The sequence below is a fragment of the Anolis sagrei genome, chromosome X (genome assembly GCF_037176765.1).
Source record: "Anolis sagrei isolate rAnoSag1 chromosome X, rAnoSag1.mat, whole genome shotgun sequence".
NCBI classification, from domain to species: Eukaryota; Metazoa; Chordata; class Lepidosauria; order Squamata; family Dactyloidae; genus Anolis; species Anolis sagrei.
In genome coordinates this window covers 11,802,330-11,821,645 of record NC_090034.1, presented here as the reverse complement: position 1 = coordinate 11,821,645, position 19,316 = coordinate 11,802,330, and the positions used below count along the sequence as shown (strand labels likewise).

General features: G+C 46.0%; 1 protein-coding gene across 3 annotated transcripts in view; it reads right to left on the bottom strand.

The window, feature by feature from the left end:
* Nucleotides 1–19,316, bottom strand: part of LOC132782121 (retinoic acid-induced protein 1) — a 228,786-nt gene that overhangs the window by 157,739 nt on the left and 51,731 nt on the right. The window contains exon 1 of one of the 3 annotated variants that reach the window (XM_067473029.1): nt 5,053–5,294. The exons of the other annotated variants lie outside the window; for them this stretch is intronic. The gene's annotated coding sequence lies outside the window, so the exon portion shown is untranslated. Of the gene's footprint in view, nt 1–5,052; nt 5,295–19,316 lie in introns of those variants that run through there. 3 annotated transcript variants of the gene reach the window in all.

Below are 19,316 nucleotides of genomic sequence, written 5' to 3'. Positions count from 1 at the left end.
GTGCTTCTCCCTTTATGCAGGGACTTTTTGCCATGACAACCGGGTCTTTCGCTCTTTCTGCCATCTGTTCAGTCTTGGGCATGAGGACCGCATACAATGTCAGAGCTTTAACGCCGGCTTGGCATGGACAGCATTTCTGTCTCCGTGCCAATCGGCAGCAAAATCGGCTTTTGGGGTTCAAAAACTCATGCTGAAGAAGGAATACAAGTAAGAGAAGAATTCTGAAAGGGAAGGAACAGCTCAGGAACCCAGAAAGATGAAACCATGGAAAAAAGTGAACTCTTTGATATGAATGACTTTGGGCAGATGCCGAACCATAGAATTGTGCAGGAGGACCTAGAAAATGCCCAGAGGGAACTTCCTTTTTGCCATGGTTAAGTGAAATAGAGATACTTGCCCCGTGGATATGGAGTCGTACTATATTAACCATTTTTTGATGAGACAGAAGAAAGAAGCGTGCCCTCCTGGCTTTACAATGCCCCGCCCTCTCTATATACCTCTAAGACCGGGGAGCATTGAGCTTCAGGACACCAAAGGGATGATAGAATCATAGAGTTGGAAGAGACCTCGTGGGCCATCCAGTCCAACCCCCTGCCAAGAAGCAGGAAAATTGCATTCAAAGCACCCCTGACAGATGGCCATCCAGCCACTGTTTCAAAGCCTCCAAATAAGGAGTCTCCACCACACTCCGGGGCAGAGAGTTCCACTGCTGAACAGCTCTTACAGTCAGGAAGTTCTTTCTCATGTTCAGATGGAATCTCCTTTCTTGTAGTTTGAAGCTATTGTTCCACGTCCTAGTCTCCAGGGCAGCAGGAAACAAGCCTGCTTCCTCCTCTCTATGACTTCCTCTCACATATTTATACGTGGCTATCATGTCTCCTCTCAGCCTTCTCTTCTGCAGGCTTAACATGCCCAGCTCTTTAAGCCACTCCTCATAGGGCTTGTTCTCCAGACCCTTTTTTATTTTTTATTGCGTTTTATTACTTATTATTATTTATTGATCATTTTAGTCACCCTCCTCTGGACACATTCCAGCTTGTCAACATCTCCCTTCATTTCCCCATGAGCTTAGGATGCTACCACCCACCAGAGTCGGACCTGACTAGATTTAATGTCAAAGGGAAACCTTTACCTTTACTTTCTCAATGGGGCATCCTTTCAAATCATAGAATCATAGAATCCTAGAGTCGGAAGAGATCTCATGGGCCATCCAGTCCTACCCCATTCTGCCAAGAAGCAGGAAAATTGCATTCAAAGCACCCCCAACAGATGGCCATCCAGCCTCTGTTTCAAAGCCTCCAAATAAGGAGTCTCCACCACACTCCGGGGCAGAGAGTTCCACTGCTGAACAGCTCTCACAGTCAGGAAGTTCTTCCTCATGTTCAGGTGGAGTCTCCTTTCCTGTAGTTTGAAGCCATTGTTCCATTGCATCCTAATCTCCAGGGCAGCAGAAAGGAAGCCTGCTCCCCCCTCCTTATGACTTCCCCTCACATATTTATACATGACTATCATGTCTCATCTTAGCCTTCTCTTCTTCAGGGTAAACATGCCCAGCTCTTTAAGCCGCTCCTCATAGGGCTTGTTCTCCAGACCCTTGATCATTTTAGTCACCAGATCTGTCATCAACTGCATCTCCCTAGTCTTTCAACCCGATTCCTTTGCTACACCTAGAACCGGAGGGTCTTGAGTTGCTTTCCCCTTGCAATGGAATATCAGATTGAGCTGGCATCAATTGCATCTTCAAAGATCACAACCTCCATGCTTCTGTATCCACTTCCTTCTCCACCTCTGTGTTCTCCCTTCCAATGGGGCACGAGATCAATTGCATCTCGAGAAATTGTGCCTCCCTAGGTTTTCAACCCACTTCCCTCCGTATCCCTAGAACTTGAAAGTCTTCTGCTTTCCCCCTTTCAACAGGTCATTAAATGTGGTGGAATAAAGTACATTTTCAAGGGACAAGAGAGAAGCCTCTCCCCAGGATTGAGCACATCTGGGTGTCTCCTGGGCAACGTCTCACGTCAGAAACACACAGAAGACTGGGTAACTTGGAAGGCGCTGAACAGACTGTGCTCTGGCACCATGAGATGCAGAGCCAACCTTAACAAATGGGACCACAACTGGAGACCACGACATGCGAGTGTGGAGAACAGCAAACCATAGGCCACCTATTACAACGCAGCCTGAGCCCTGCCACATGCACAATGGAGGACCTTCTTATAGCAACACCAGAGGCACTCCAAGTGGCCAGCTACTGGTTAAAGGACATTTAATATAATGCCAAGCTTCTAACTTTGTGCTTTTTAAAATACATTACAACTGTACCCGTAGTTCGCTCCTGATACGATAAATGAACTACATCTCCAAAATCATGTCCTCCTAGCCTTTCAATCCACTTCCCTTTCTGCACCAAGCACCGGAGGATCTTGAGTTCCACTTCCCATTCCAATGGGACATTATAATTGCCATCAATTCCATCTCCAAAAATTATACCTTTCTACCTTTTCAATTCGGATCCCACTCCAACCCTAAGACCGGAGAGTTAGGGGTGCAGAGCTTTCCTTCTTTCAACATGTAGAGAGCTTTCCCTCTTCCAATGGGACATGAGAGATGGCATCAATTACATCTCCAAAAATCATGACCTCCTGGCTTTTCAATCCACATCTCTCCCTATCCCTAGGCCTGGAAGGTCTTCTGCTTTCCACCTTCCAATGGGACAATGGATGTGGTGGCATCAATTGCATCTCCAAAAAATCATCTCCCTCTAGTCTTTCAATCTGTTTCCCCTTCTACACCAAGAACTGGGGGTTCTTCAGTTGCTTTCCCCCTTGCAATAGGATATCAATTGCATCTCCAAAAATCCTGACCTCTGTGCTTCTGTATCCACTTCCTTCACTACCCATGTGTTCTCCCTTCCAATGGGACACCAGAACAATTACATCTCGAGAAATTGTGCCTCCCTAAGTTTTCAATCCACTTCCTATCCCTAGGATTGGAAAGTCTTCTGCTTTCCCTCTTTCAACAGAGCATTGGATGTGTAGGCATCAACTACATCTCCAAAATCATGTTCTCCTAGCCTTTCAACCTGCTTCCCTTCCTGCACCAAGCACCGGAGGATCTTGAGTTCAGTTTCCCCTTCCACTGAGACAATATAACTGGCATCAATTCCATCTCCAAAAATTATACCTTTCTACTTTTGCAATCTGGATCCCTCTCCAACCCTAAGACCGGAGAGTTAGGGGTGCAGAGCTTTCCTCCTTTCAACATACAGAGAGCTTTTCCTCTTCCAATGGGACATGAGACATGGCATCAATTACATCTCCAAAAATCATGACCTGTTGGCTTTTCAATCCATGTGTCTCCCTATCCCTAGGACTGGAAGGTCTTCTGCTTTCCACCTTCCAATGGGACAACAGATGTGGTGGAAACAATTGCATCTCCAAAAAATATTCTCCTCCTAGTCTTTCAATCTGTTTCCCCTTCTACACTAAGAACAGGAAGTTCTTCAGTTGCTTTCCCCCTTGCAATAGGATATCAGATTGATCTGGCATCAATTGCATCTCCAAAAATCATGACCTCCATGCTTCTGTATCCACTTCCTTCACCACCCATATGTTCTCCCTTCCAATGGGACACCAGATCAATTGCATCTTGAGAAATTGTGCCCTCCTAGGTTTTCAATCCATTTCCTATCCCTAGAATTGGAAGGTCTTCTGCTTTTCCACTTTCTACAGAGCACTGGATGTGTAGAAATCAACTGCATCTCCAAAATCATGTCCTCCTAGCCTTTCAACCTGCTTCCTTTCCTGCACCAAGCACTGGAGGATCTTGAGTCCAGTTTCCCCTTCCACTGAGACAATATAACTGGCATCAATTCCATCTCCAAAAATTATACCTTTCTACTTTTGCAATCCAGATCCCTCTCCAACCCTAAGACCGGAGAGTTGGGGGTGCAGAGCTTTCCTCCTTTCAACTTATAGAGAGCTTTCCCTCTTCTAATGGCACATGAGAGATGGCATCAATTACATCTCCAAAAATCATGACCTCCTGGCTTTTCAATCTACATCTCTCCCTATCCCTAGGACTGAAAGGTCTTCTGCTTTCCACCTTCCAACAGGACACTGGATGTGGTGGCATCAATTGCATCTCCAAAAAACATATCCCACTATTTTTCAACCCATTTCCCTTTCTACATCTGGAATCCAGAGGGTACTGAGTTGCTTTCCCCTTTGCAATGGGATATCAGATTGATCTGGCATCAATTGCATCTCCAAAAATCACAATCCTCTCCTTCTAATGGAACATTAAAGCTAACATCAATTTCATCTCCAAAAATGATATCTTTCTACCTTTTCAATGGTAGAGCTGCAGAACTGCTGGGCTGCAGAACTTGCTGACCAAAAGGTCAGTGGTTCAAATTCGCAGAGCAGGGTGAGTTCCTGTCGTTAGCTCCAACTTCTGCCAACCTAGCAGTTCGAAAACAAGTTACTGTGAGTAGATCAATAGGTACCACTCAGACGGGAAGGTATCAGCACTCCATGCAGTCATGCCGGCCACATGACCTAGGAGGTGTCTATGGACAATGCCGGCTCTTCAGCCTAGAGATGGAGATGAGCACCACCCCCCAGAGTCAGATAAGACTAGACTTAATATCAAGTGGAAATCTTTACTGCCTATTCAATCCTCTCCCTTCTCTAACCCTAGGACCAGAGGGTTAGGCGTACAGAGCTTTCCCTCTCCTAATGTATAGAGAGCTTTCCCTCTTCCAATGAGACCTCTAGAGCCAGAGGGCCTTGAGCTGTGTTTGCGTTTCCAAGGGGACATCCGATCTGGCATCAACTGCATCTCCAAAAATCATGCCCTCTTGGCTTCCCTCTCTACCCCTAGGACTGGAAGATTAAGGCAAAGAGCTTTCCAATTGGTAGAGAGAGAGCTTCCCCCCTTCCCACGGGACACCAGATCTGGCATCGATTGCATATCCCAAAACCATGCCCTTCCAGCTTTTCAATCTCCTTCCCCCTCTGCCCCTAGGACCGGCGGGTTAAGGGTACAGACCTTCCCCCCTTCCAAAGGGATGTCAAGTCTGGCATCAACTGCATCTCCAAAAACCGTGCCCTCCTTGGCGTTTCAATCCCCTTCCATCTCTACCACTAGGACTGGAGAGCTTTCAGAGGCGCGAAGATGGGTCCTTCTGCCTCTTTTATTCCGATCACGGTGTGCCGCTGAGCAATTAGCAAAGAGCCGCAAAGCCGAACACGGAGCAGAAGGGAGGACGGGATCCATCAAAGGGAAGAAGGAAGGCCCATTGGGGAGTTTGGAGAGAGCGGGGAGGAGACAGCCAGCAAACGATGTGGATTGGAGAGGAGAAACGGGGAAGAGAGATTGGTCAGCACAGAAACACACACACGGAGGCACACCAGCCGTGACGGCAATAAAGCTCCAGAAACAGCAGCGGTTAGCAGGAGTCTCTTGGCACAAACCCACCCTTCTGTTTAGAAGGGAAAGAAATGTCCCCGGGGCATCCGAGCACAGAGCTTTCCCTCTCTTCCTCCTTCCTGACCTCATCAAGGAACCAACCAAATTAATATTTAAAAAAAATAAAGTTGGCACCTTCCCCATCACCAACATACCACTGGGATCTTGCCGGCATCTCTGGGGAGGATAGTATCTCTCCACCAATTAGCTGCAACATGGATGGAGAGAGTGATGCTGTGACCAGATCTCGACATGGGTTGCATCTACGCTGTGGAATGGATACAGCCTGGCTCCACTTTAATTGCATTGGTTCGACCCTAGCAAATGTGGAGGGCTGAGGGTATTCACTGTTACCAAGCCTACCTGGTTGTATTACCATACAACGAGAGCAAAGAAATGCTGAATATGACAACATTTACATCTCCTCTTGACGGTTATTATTGCAGTCTGGGAGCATCGCCTCGGGGGGCCCGGTGGGTTCGAAGTGGATAAACAAATGCCTTTGAAATAAATAAATAAATGTGATGTTACTGTTCGTAGTGTGATGTCTTACTCTGGAGCAGATTCAGAAACCGGATTCCAGCTGCCAAGTGGAACGCCTTGCGGGGATGGGTCTCGGGGGCACTGTTTTACAGTGGCTCCGGTCATTCCTGGAGGGTCAATCCCAGAAGGTGTTATTGGGGGACACCTGTTCAACCCCACAACCTTTGTCTTGTGGGGTTCCACAGGGTTCAATACTGTCTCCCATGTTGTTTAACATCTACATGAAGCCGTTGGGAGAGATCATCCGGAGTTTTGGGGTACGGTGTCATCTGTACGCAGATGATGTCCAACTCTGTCACTCCTTCCCACCTGCTACTAAGGAGGCTGTCCAGGTCCTGAACCGGTGCCTGGCCGCTGTAACGGTCTGGATGAGGGCGAACAAATTGAAATTGAATCCAGACAAGACAGAGGTACTCCTGGTCAGTCGCAAGGCCGAACAGGGTATAGGGTTACAGCCTGTGCTGGATGGGGTTGCACTCCCCTTGAAGGCGCAGGTTCGCAGCTTGGGTGTGATCCTGGATTCATCGCTGAGCCTGGAACCCCAGGTCTCGGCGGTGACCAGGGGAGCATTTGCACAGCTTAGGCTGCGCCCATACCTCGGGAAGTCTGACTTGGCCACGATAGTCCACGCTCTGGTTACATCCCGTTTAGACTACTGCAACGCTCTCTACGTGGGGTTGCCCTTGAAGACGGCCCGGAAGCTTCAATTGGTCCAACGTGCGGCAGCCATGATACTAACAGGAGCGGGACGCAGGGAGCATACAACCCCCTTGTTGTACGAGCTCCACTGGCTGCCGATTTGCTACCGGGGTCAATTCAAGGTGCTGGCGTTGGCCTATAAAGCCCTAAACGGTTCCGGCCCAAGATACCTATCCGACCGCATCTCGACCTACGAGCCCACCAGGACTTTGAGATCGTCCGGGGAGGCCCTGCTCTCGATCCCGCTTGCCTCACAGGCACGGCTGGCAGGGACAAGAGATAGGGCCTTCTCGGTGGTGGCCCCCTCGGCTGTGGAACGCCCTTCCCACAGATATTAGACTAGCTCCATCGTTATTGGTATTCCGCAAAAAAGTGAAGACCTGGTTGTTTGAGCAGGTGTTCGAATAGTTAGCGCAACGAGTGTAATGAACATAGGAATGGAACAATGGATGACGGATTTGGATCATGTTTTCAGTGATGAGTCGCCAGTGAATGGCTATTGTTGTTAATTATATAGGATTGCTTAAGTGTTTGATGTTATTGTTTTTTACCGTGTACTGTATTTTTGCTGTTCTGTTGTTAACCGCTGTGAGTCGCCTAAGGGCTGAGAACAGCGGTATACAAATAAAGTAAATAAAGTAAGTAAATAAATATGCAGGATGGATTTTTATTCACTGGAAACTTCAGGCTCAATCTAGTCCAACCCCCCTCTACCATGCAGGAAGATCACCACCAAAGCACGCCTGATAGATGGGCATCCAGCACCTGTTCAAAAGCCTCCAAAGAAGGAGCTTTCACTAGACCAGTGTTTCTCAACCTTCCTAATGTCATGACCCCTTATTACATTTCCTCATGTTGTGGCGATCCCACACCATAATGTTATTTTCTTTGCTACTTCATAACTGTAATTTTGCTACTGGGTTGTTATAGGTTTTTTTGGGCTATATGGCCATGTTCTAGAGGCATTCTCTCCTGACGTTTCGCCTGCATCTATGGCAAGCATCCTCAGAGGTAGTGAGGTCTGTTGGATCTAGGAAAATGGGTTTATATATCTGTGGAATGACCAGGGTGGGACAAAGGACTCTTGTCTACTGGAGCTAGGTGTCCATTGGAACTAAGAAATTTTTTTTGCTACTGTTATGAATCATAATATAAATATCTGATATGCAGGATGTATTTTCATTTATTGGACCCAATTTGGCGCAAATACCCGATACAACCAAATTTGAATACTGGTGGGGTTGGGCGGAGATAATTGATTTTGTCATTTGGGAGTTGTAGTTGCTGGGATTTATGGTTCACCTACAATCAAAGAGCATTCTGAACCCCACCAATGATGGAATTGAACCAATCTTGTCACACTGAACTCCGATGCAGGATGTATTTTCATTCACTGGACAAAATTTGGTACAAATACCCAATACGCCCAAGTTCCATAGCATTGAGTCACTTGAACTGCCATGGTGGGCACTGACCTTGACTTTTGGAGCTGTAGTTCACCTACATCCTGAGAGCACTGTGGACTTAAACAATGATAGATCTGGACCAAACTTGGCACAAATACTCAATATGGCCAAATGTGAACACTGATGGAGTTTGGGGAACACATGACATTGACATTTTGGAGTTGTAGTTGCTGGGATTTATAGTTCACCTACAATCAAAGTACATTTTGAACTCCACCAACAATAGAACTGAGCCAAACTTCCCACACAGAACCCTCATGCCTTGAAGGGACTTGCTAGCTTGAGCCTCCCTCCAGCCTCACAAAATCTCCCTTGCCCAAACATGTGCATCATGCTGCCATGTGCCGAGCATGCCTGTTCTCCCCTCCTTGCTTGGAGCCTCAGAAACAGCCCTCCCCTTGGCTGAGGGGTTGGCCAATCACAGCAGAGGAGGGCTTTTGGTGGGGGAATTCACAGTCTGTTTCCAAAAAGCAAGAGAAGGACAAACTGAGAGATCTTCAGCCTTCTCTGCCAAAGGGGTTCCTAAGGTCATCAGAAATATGAGACCCTTCTGAAACCCCCTTGCGACCCCCCAGGGGTTGCGACCCCCAAGGAGAGAGACACTGATCTACACTGTAAATGTAATGCAGTTTGGCATCATTTTAACAGCCATGGCTCAATGCTATAGAAAAATGGGCAAGACGTAGTTGTTGTTGTTCATTCGTTCAGTCGTTTCCGACTCTTCGTGACTTCATGGACCAACCCAAGTCAGAGCTCCCTGTCGGCTGTCACCACCCCCAACTCCTTCAAGGTCGATCCAGTCACTTCAAGGATCCCATCCATCCATCTTGCCCTTGGTCAGCCCCTCTTCCTTTTTTCTTCCTTTTTCCCCAGCATCTTTGTCTAATCTAAGCTTTCCTGTCTCCTCATGATGTGGCCAAAGTACTTCAACTTTGTCTCTAGTCTCCTTCCCTCCAGTGAACAGTTGGGCTTTATTTCCTGGAGGATGGACTGGTTGGATCTTCTGGAGGTCCAAGGCACTCTCAGAACTTTCCTCCAGCACCACAGTTCAAAAGCATCTATCTCAGTGGTTCTCAACCTGGGGTCCCCAGATGTTTTTGGCCTATATCTCCCAGAAATCCCAGCCAATTTATTAGCTGTTAGGATTTCTGGGAGTTGAAGGCCAAAAACATCTGGGGACCCCAGGTTGTGAACCACTTATCTATCTTCCTTCGCTCAGCCTTCCCTAAGGTCCAGCTCTCACATCCGTAGGTGACTATGGGGAATACCATTGCTTTCATTGCCAGTGTGATGTCTCTACTCTTCACTATTTTACTGAGATTGGGCATTGCTCTCCTCCCAAGAAGTAAGCGTCTCCTGATTTCCTGGCTGCAGTCTGCAAGATGTAGTTAGACAAGGTCTTTGGCCAAAGAGGGCTGGTGCCTTGCCAAACTACAACTCCCATGATTGCACGGCGTCGAGTCATGATAGTCAAAGTGGTTTCACACTGCATTCCTTCTGCAATGTAGATGCAGCCCTAAATGGCAAATCTCATGAAGCATACAAGCAAAGGATAGGAACAAAAGCACATTAGGCGGAAGTGATGCTCCGCACCCAGCACTTGGCATTTTCCAAAAACACTGGGGCTGGAAATGAGCAAGGAACCCAGTCCCTGAGTGGCAAAAGCAAAGCATTTCAGAAGGGAATTAATGAATCCGGGTCCATTATCGTGCCAGCGCTTCACCTTCGGAGAGTAATATCCGGTGGGGGAACCTTCAACAGGGACCTGTGAGCTTTCATGGCCAATTTATGTACCGGCATGTAATGCGCTCTGTTAGAGGCAGCCTGCGTGGAAATGTCACCGTACTTAGAAGACATTAGCTGAGGGATGCAGTGAGCGAAGGACAAGAACGTGGAGGAGAGAGGGAAAGGGAGGAAGAGAAAGGGAGGCGGGAGGAAGGATGGAAGGACTGGGAAGGCAAGGAAAATGCATCTGATTAACGGGGATCTTTCGAGGCCGGCGCTCGGTCTGCACTTGGCAGAGATCTGGAGAACAGCAGGCGAGGAAAATCAAGGTTACTATGTATGTGTTTGTATATATAGGGTACTGTGTATCTCTCTCTCTCTCGCTCTCTCTCTCTCTATATACATATACATAGTATTTCTTCAGTCCTAAGATATACCCCCCTCCCCATATAAATCTCTAAAAATTCAGTGTGTTTAGGGCCCTTCCAGACAGGCCCTATATCTCAGGATCTCATCCCAGGTCAAAATCAACCTCTGTACATGGCATTCATTGACCTTGCAAAGGCATTTGACACAGTGAATCGCAGCGTTCTCTGGACCATCCTCCAAAAAATTGGGTGCCCAAACAAATTTGTGAACATCCTGTGGCTCCTCCATGATGACATAATGGCAACAGTTTTGGACAGCAATGGCTCCCAAAGTGACCCATTTAAGGTAGAATCAGGCATCAAACAGGGATGTCTTATTGCCCCAACTTTATTCTCCATCTTCATTGCTATGATACTTCATCTTATTGATGGGAAGCTTCCCAGCGGAGTGGAAATCATCTATCAGACAGATGGCAAGCTGTTTAACCTCAGAAGACTGAAAGCCAAAACCAAGGTTACAACAACATCTGTTATAGAACTCCAGTATGCTGATGACAATGTCATCTGTGCGCATTCAGAAGAAGATCTACAAGCCATTCTAAACACCTTTGCAGAAGCATATGAGAAGCTCGTCCTGTCATTGAACATTGAGAAGTGCAGTTCCAGCAGTCACCAGCCAACCCCTCTCCAATGCCAGAGGTACAACTTAATGTTGTAACATTAGAAAATGTTGACCATTTCCGCTACCTTGGCAGCCACCTCTCCACCAAAATCAACATCGACACCGAAATACAACACCACCTGAGCGGCATTTTTCCGAATGAAGCAGAGAGTGTTTGAGGACCGGGACATCCGTAGGGATACCAAGGTGCTTGTCTATAAAGCTACTGTCCTCCCAGCCCTGCTATATGCCTGTGAGACATGGACTGTCTACAGACGTCACATGCAACTCCTGGAATGATTCCATCAGCGCTGCCTCCGGAAAATCCTGCAAATCTCTTGGGAAGACAAGCAGACAAACATCAGTGTGCTGGAAGAAGCAAAGACCACCAACATTGAAGCAATGGTCCTCCGCCATCAACTCCGCTGGACTGGCCACGTTGTCCGGATGCCTGACCACCGTCTCCCAAAGCAGTTGCTCTACTCCGAACTCAAGAATGGAAAACGGAATGTTGGTGGGCAGGAAAAGAGATTTAAAGATGGGCTCAAAGCTAACCTTAAAATCTCTGGCATAGACACAGAACTGGGAAGCCCTGGTCCTTGACCGCTCCTGCTGGAGGTCAACTGTGACCAGCAGTGCTGAAGAATTTGAAGAGGCACGAATGGAGGGTGAAAGAGAGAAACGTGCCAAGAGGAAGGTGCGTCAAGCCAACCCCGAACGAGATCGCCTCCCATCTGGAAACCAATGCGCTCACTATGGGAGAAGATGCAGGTCAAGAATAAGGCTCCACAGCCACCTACAGATTCACAAGAATACAGATAATGGAAGACTATCCTATTTGTCCAACGAGGGATCGCCTAAGTAAGTAAGTAAGAAAGTAAGTAAGATCCCAGGTTTTCTGCTTTAAACTGAGTTCCCACTGCTAGATAATTTGGGATAATCTTGGATCAGATCCTGGGATATAGGGCCTGTCTGGAAGGGCCCTTAGAATGTGGTGTGATCCCTCCCTCTCTGTTTCTCCCTCTATATATAATTTATTTACTATATTTATATACCGCTTTTCTCAGCCCACGGGCGACTCAAAGCAGTTTATAGCGGCAAAATTCAATGCCCAAAGACATCATAAAACATTTAAAACAACTAAAAACAATGGCATAAATATGTGATCATTACGAAGTCAATAAAACATAACTCATTAGCATCTCTTAGTTAAAACAAGATCCAATCTCATCATCCAATCGTTCCATATTCCTATGTTTGTTACACTGCCTTTTCAAACGTCTTAACTTTCCTCCAGAATGCTAACAAAGAGGGAGCCAATCTAATGTCTCTAGGAAGGGCGTTTCATAGCCGAGGGGCCACCACTGGGAAGGCCCTGTCTCTTGTCCCCGCCAAACGTATTTCTGTTGTTGGTACTGATCTTACTATGTGTCCTTCAATCAATACAGCCCAGAAGGTGTGTGTGTGTGTGCACACACACACACAAACAGACATATTCTCTCTCTCTCTCTCTATAGATATATATATATGCCTTGGTTAAACCACACCTGATATATTGTGTCCAATTCTGGGGACCACAACTGAAGAGAGATATTGACAAGTTGGAATGTGTCCAGAGAAAGGTGACTAAAATGATCAAGGGTCTGGAGAAGAAGCTCTATGAGGAGTGGCTTAAAGAGCTGGGCATGTTTAGCCTGAAGAAGAGAAGTCTGAGAGGAGACATGATAGTCATAGGGAGGAGGGAGCAAGCTTGTTTTCTGCTGCCCTGGAGGCTAGGACGCGGAACAATGGCTTCAAACTACAAGAAAGGAGATTCCATCTGAACATGAGGAAGAACTTCCTGACTGTGAGAGCTGTTCAGCAGTGGAACTCTCTGCCCCGGAGTGTGGTGGAGGCTCCTTCTTTGGAGGCTTTTAAACAGGGGCTGGATGGCCATCTGTCAGGGGTGCTTTGAATGCGATTTTCCTGCTTCTTGGCAGAATGGGGTTGGACTAGATGGCCTATGAGGTCTCTTCCAACTCTGTGATTTTATGACTCAATGATTCTCTGTACATATATACACACCATATATACCATGCTTGGGCAAACTTCGGCCCGCCAGGTATTTTGGACTTCAACTCCCTCAATTCCTAAATATATGAATATTTCACATACACTCAGAAGTTTCTCGCTATGGTAAAATGACACATCTACACACTGCAGCCAACACTAATGCAGGCATGGCCAAACTCGGGCCCTCCAGGTGTTTTGGACTTCAACTCCCACAATTCCTAACAGCTGGTAGGGTGTTAGGAATTGTGGAAGTTGAATTCCAAAACAACTGGAGGGCCCAAGTTTGCCCATGCCTAATATACACACACACACACATATATACTATACACACACAAAACACACCATATACAAGTAAACACACACACAGCATACGTATTGATATAGTATATATTGATACCATATATGTTAATACCATATACTGTGTACGCATGTGTGTGCATACAGTAGAGTCTTGCTTATCCAACATAAACAGGCCTGCAGAATGTTGGATAAGTGTAAATATTGGATAATGAGGAGGGATTAAGGAAAAGCCTATTAAATGTCAAATTACGTTATGATTTTACAAATTAAACTGCAAAACATCATGGTTTGCAGAAAATCGACATAAAAAGCTTTTCAATATATGGTATGTTATGTACTAATTACTGTATTTATGAATTTTGCACCAAAACATTGCAATGTATTGAAACAGCTGTGGATCCGAGCGGGAGGCAGACTGCGTTGGATAATACAGAACACTGGATAAGCGAAGGTTGGATAAGTGAAACTCTACTGTGTGTGTGTGTGTATGTATGCGCGCACGCACACACACACGAGGGTTGAATGAAAAGTAATGCCTCCACCTTCGTAACTCCTCAAAAGATGGCAGTACTGGTATGTGGCAGGTACTGGCTTGTTCAGTAGACTCTCCTCTACAGTTCCATTTTGGCAGGAAGCCTTAGTATTGAATAGTTGTGTTGTTAAAGTGTGACGTATGGAACCCTGCGCAGACGGTCAGCCAATGAGTCTTAAGCAACATGCAGTCATTGAATTCTTGACAGCAGAAGGTGTCACCCCAAAGGAGATTCATCAGAGAATGCAAGCTATTTATGGTGATTGTGTTGGTGTGAGTACTGTGCGTTGTTGGGCGAGTAAGTTTAAAAATGTTGATTGAGGTGGGAACATCTGACTTGCGTGACAAACAAAGAGTTGGACGTCCTGTGACAGCAACCACCAAGTTTCACAAGCAAAACGTTGACAGATTGATTCAAGACGATCGTTGTATCACTCAGAGAGAAATTTCAAGCATAATCAGCATTTCACAAGAACGTGTGGGTCACATTATTGCTTTGCTTGGCTATTAGAAGATCTGTGCACGATGGGTACCCAGGATAAGAGAACAGAGTGTCGACTTGTTCTGTGACAGCTTCAGGAAACTTGTTCATCGTTGGCAGAAATTATGTGGAAAAGTGAGTAGTGGTAGTTAAAGAGCACATTCTAAGGATTATTTCTGTGTTTGATTTATTAAAATATTCCCATCCAAACCCAAGTAACTAAGGGGTGGAGGCATTACTTTTCATTCAACCCTCATATGTGTGTGTGTGTGTGCAAAATCTTCCTCTTTTCTCCTTTTCTCAGGGCACATCTACACTGCCCCTTTAACAGGCTCAGTGCTAGCGAATCCTGGGAGTTATAGTTCTGCAAAGTCCTTAGTCTCTGCTGTCAAAAAATGCTGGAGCCCCACCCAACTACAACTCCCAGGATGCCACAGGATTGAGCCATAGCACTTCCAGCCATGTCAAACCACACTCACTTAACTGAAAAACATGATTTCCAGCATTCAGAGAGATACCATTCGGACGGATAAGAGAACGGAGAGAATTTTGTGCACTTTCCTCCGGTTGTTCCAATGCCCTGAAATGCTCCGAAGGAATTCTTTGGTGGAGAGAGGGAAAAGAGGGGGATTTTTGTGTGCCAAAAAGAAATATCTTCATTGGTTTTGGCACACAGAATCCCATGTGTTTTTTCTCTGCGGAAACAATTCCTCTGCAACATTTCGGGACATTCGAATATAGGGAGAATATTGTAAGGGGAATATTCACTCAGTGATAAGTGGAAAGAAAATGTCTATACTTTCTAGGTCAATGCATGCAAAAGTGCAATAGTTGTGAACCGGAGTCCATTATCAGGGTGATGCAGATGCCTTTGGATCACACTGGAAAGAGAGAAAGAGAGTTCGTAATTTGGATCGGAGACGAAGGCAACACTGATGCCGTGGAGTTGGTTCTTGGGGAATTTCCTCCCCTTCCTTTCAAAAGCAAACTCAAAATCTCCTGCCGTCGTCGCAAGGGCAATGTGTGTTTATGCCTTCGACGTGTGTGGCCCGCGCAGCATCCAAGAGTAACAAACAGCAGCCGCTCAGACTTTCCTTGAAACGCACTTGGCAGCCCCAGCAGTTCAATTGCTTTTTCAAAAAACAAGGCTCAGAGAAAGAGAGAGAACCGTCTCATGAGTTGCAATCCTGGAAGGAGACAAAAAAGGGACCCCATCTGCTTGTTAACTCCTCACCAAATCTTCCATAGATTTGGCCACCATGGAGAGGTTTACGTCTCCCCTTTCTAATAGCAAGGTCTATCTTTCCAAAGGCCTGGTTTCCCCATGAGTAACGAAAGCTCAACATCCATCCTCTTGAACCAAGACCAAGTTTATTAATGACTTAGATGAAGGGCTAGAAGGCAGGATCATCAAGTTTGCAGACGACACCAAATTGGGAGGGATAGCCAATACTCCAGAGGACAGGAGCAGGATTCAAAACGATCTTGACAGATTAGAGAGATGAATGGCCAAAACTAACAAAATGAAGTTCAACAGTGACAAATGCAAGATACTCCACTTTGGCAGGAAAAACGAAATGCAAAGATACAGAATGGGGGGCGAGGCCTGGCTTGAGAGCAGTACGTGTGAAAAACATCTTGGGAGTCCTCGTGGACAACAAGTTAAACATGAGCCAACAATGTGATGTGGCGGCAAAAAAAGCCAATGGGATTTTGGCCTGCATCAAGAGGAGCATAGTGTCTAGATCTAGGGAAGTCATGCTCCCCATGCTCTATTCCGCTTTGGTTAGACCACACCTGGAATATTGTGTCCAATTCTGGGCACCACAATTCAAGAGAGATATTGACAAGCTGGAATGTGTCCAGAGGAGGGCGACTAAAATGATCAAGGGTCTGGAGAACAAGCCCTATGAGGAGCGGCTTAAGGAGCTGGGCATGTTTAGCCTGAAGAAGAGAAGGCTGAGAGGAGATATGATAGCCATGTATAAATATGTGAGAGGAAGCCACAGGGAGGAGGGAGCAAGCTTGTTTTCTGCTTCCTTGGAGACTAGGACGCGGAACAATGGCTTCAAACTACAAGAGAGGAGATTCCATCTGAACACGAGGAAGAACTTCCTGACTGTGAGAGCCGTTCAGCAGTGGAACTCACTGCCCCGGAGTGTGGTGGAGGCTCCTTCTTTAGCAAATCAGGGGTGATTTGAATGCAATATTCCTGCTTCTTGGCAGGGGGTTGGACTGGATGGCCCATGAGGTCTCTTCCAACTCTTTGATTCTATGATTCTATGATTCTCCAAAGTGTAACAACGTAGGAGTCTTGGATACAACATTTCTTCCAAGCAAGCAAGCAAGCATCATGTCTCCCAAAAGGTTCTGGAGAATGTCCTCACAAGAACTAAACTGGTCTTTTGTGAAACCTTTCCTGCCCAACACCAGCCCTGTTCTCTGTTAACCTTGAAGGCTGGTTGAAGCATCTGGAATGGATTCTTATCATCTGGCTCTTCATTGCCAGACAGAGGCTTTTAGGTCCAGAGTTGATCCATACAGAAGGAAGGTTAGGTTCTCCAATACAATGGTATCATCCGGGATTGTGGCGCAGCTGGCTGAGTGTCAGCTGCATTAAGATCACTCTGACCAAAAGTCATGAGTTCGAAGCCAGCCCAGGTTGGAGTGGGTTTCCAACCAATTGTGTAGCCTGTTGTCGACCTTTGCAACCCGAAAGGCAGTTGCATCTGTCAAGTAGGAAAATTAGGTACCACCTTAAAGTGTGGGGAGGCTGAATTAACTAATTTATGAGGCCATAAAAAAAGAGACTCCAGCAAGCACTCCAGCAAAAAGCATGCGGGGAATGCGGAAGTTATTTCATCAGTGTCGCAGATGGACGGTGAAAGCGACAGCTCCCCTGGCAGCCAGAAAACGTTAAATAGCCTCTGTCTATGTCTGTATATGTTTGTATGTCAAAATTGGCATTGAATGTTTGCCATATATGTGTACACTGTAATCCGCCCTGAGTCCCCTGCGGGGTGAGAAGGGCGAAATATAAAAGCTGTAAATAATAATAATAATAATTTATTTATTATTTCAAATATTTGTACCCTGCCCTTCTCTACCCCCAAAGGGGGACTCAGGGCGGCTTAGAGCTGGCAACAATTCGATGCCCCATATATACAACAGATGAAACAACAGTTACATAATAAGTAAACAATAAGTTAGATTTCAAAAAGCATTTCAAATAATGCAAATAGTCAGAGTTCAACAATCAACACTTAATCCAAATCCAGTCCAAAGTCCGTTTTCTATTGCATTGTCATCATTTTTATTGTCAAACTGCTATCCGAATGCTTATCCGAATGCCTGGTCCCATAGTCACGTCTTCAACTTTTTTCCTAAAGGAAAGGAGGGAAGTAGTTGACCTAATTTCGCTGGGGAGCATTCGATAGGCAGGGAACCACCACCAAGAAGGCCCTGTCCCTCGTCTCCACCAGGCACATTTGCGACGAAGGTGTGATCGAGAGCAGGCCCTTCCCGGAAAATTTTAAATTTCAAGGTGGGACGTGGGGGGGGGGGGGGTTGGTTCAGACAAGTAAGTTTGGCCAGAACCGTTTAGGGTTTTATAGGTCAAGACCAGCACTTTGAATTGTGCTCAGAACTGGACAGGTAAGCCAGTGGAGCTGACATAACAGGGGTGGGTGGGTGTGTGCTCCCTGTATGTCACTCCCGTAAGTAATCTGGCTACCACCCGTTGGACTTGTTGAAGTTTCCGAACAATCTTCAAAGGCAGCCCCACAAAGAGCGTCTTGCAGTAATCTATTTAGGATGTAACAAGAGCATGGACCGTCAACCTCTGATGATTGTGCCAATAGTCATTTTCTTCCTATTGCTGCTACCCATGAGCCAGCATGATGTTATGGTTGGGGCACTTGAGTAAGATTTGGGAAGAATGGACTCTGAATCCTCTGCTTAAGCATGAAGTGCACTGGGTGATCTTGGATACATCATATTGTTCTCTTAGTCTCAAAGGAAAGCAATGAATCCATGGTTAGTTCATCTTAGAACAGCGTTTCTCAACCTGGGGGTCGGGATCCCTGGAGGGGATCACAAGGGGGTGTCAGGGGGGTCACCAAAGACCACCAGAAAAAACTTTATTGTCTTTTGGTCATGTGGATTCTGTGTGGGAAGTTTGGCCCAATTCAATCGTTGGTGGGGTTCAGAATTCTCTTTGATTGTAGGTGAACTATAAATCCCAGAAACTACAACTCCCAAATGTCAAGGTTTATTTTCCCCAAACTCCACCAGTGTTCACATTTGGGCATATTGAGTATCTGTGCCAAGTTTAGTACATATCCATCATCGTTTGAGCCCACAGTGCTCTCTGGATGGAGGTGAACTACAACTCCAAAACTCAAGGTCAATGCCCACCTTCCAGTATTTTCTGTTAGTCATGGGAGTTCTGTGTTCTAAGTTTGGTTCAATTCCATTGTTGGTGGAGTTCAGAATGCTCTTTGATTGTAGGTGAACAACAAATCCAACAACTACAATTCCCAAATGACAAAATCAATAATCTCTGCCCAACCCCACCAATATTCAAATTTGGGCGTATCGGGTATTTTTGCCAAATTTGGTCCGGTGAAAGAAAATACATCCTGCATATCAGATATTTACATGACAATTCATAACAATAGCCAAATTACAGTTGTGAAGTAGCAACGAAAATAATGTTATAGTTGGGGGTCACCACAACATGAGGAAGTGTATTCAGGGGTTGTGGCATTAGGGAGGTTGAGAACCACTGTCTTAGAAGAATATCAAACCGCATTGTTGACATGCTGTTGTTTCACTTTAACTCCAATGGAATCCTGGGACTTGCAGTTTACGAAGGGACTTGTGAAATTCTCAACAGGAGTGGTCCTGGGCCTCACTAAACTACAAACCTCAGGTTCCCACAGGAAGTGGACAATAGCAGTTAAGGTAGAATAACAGTGCTGTAAAAAGGTAAAGGTTAAGTGGTAAAGGTAAAGGT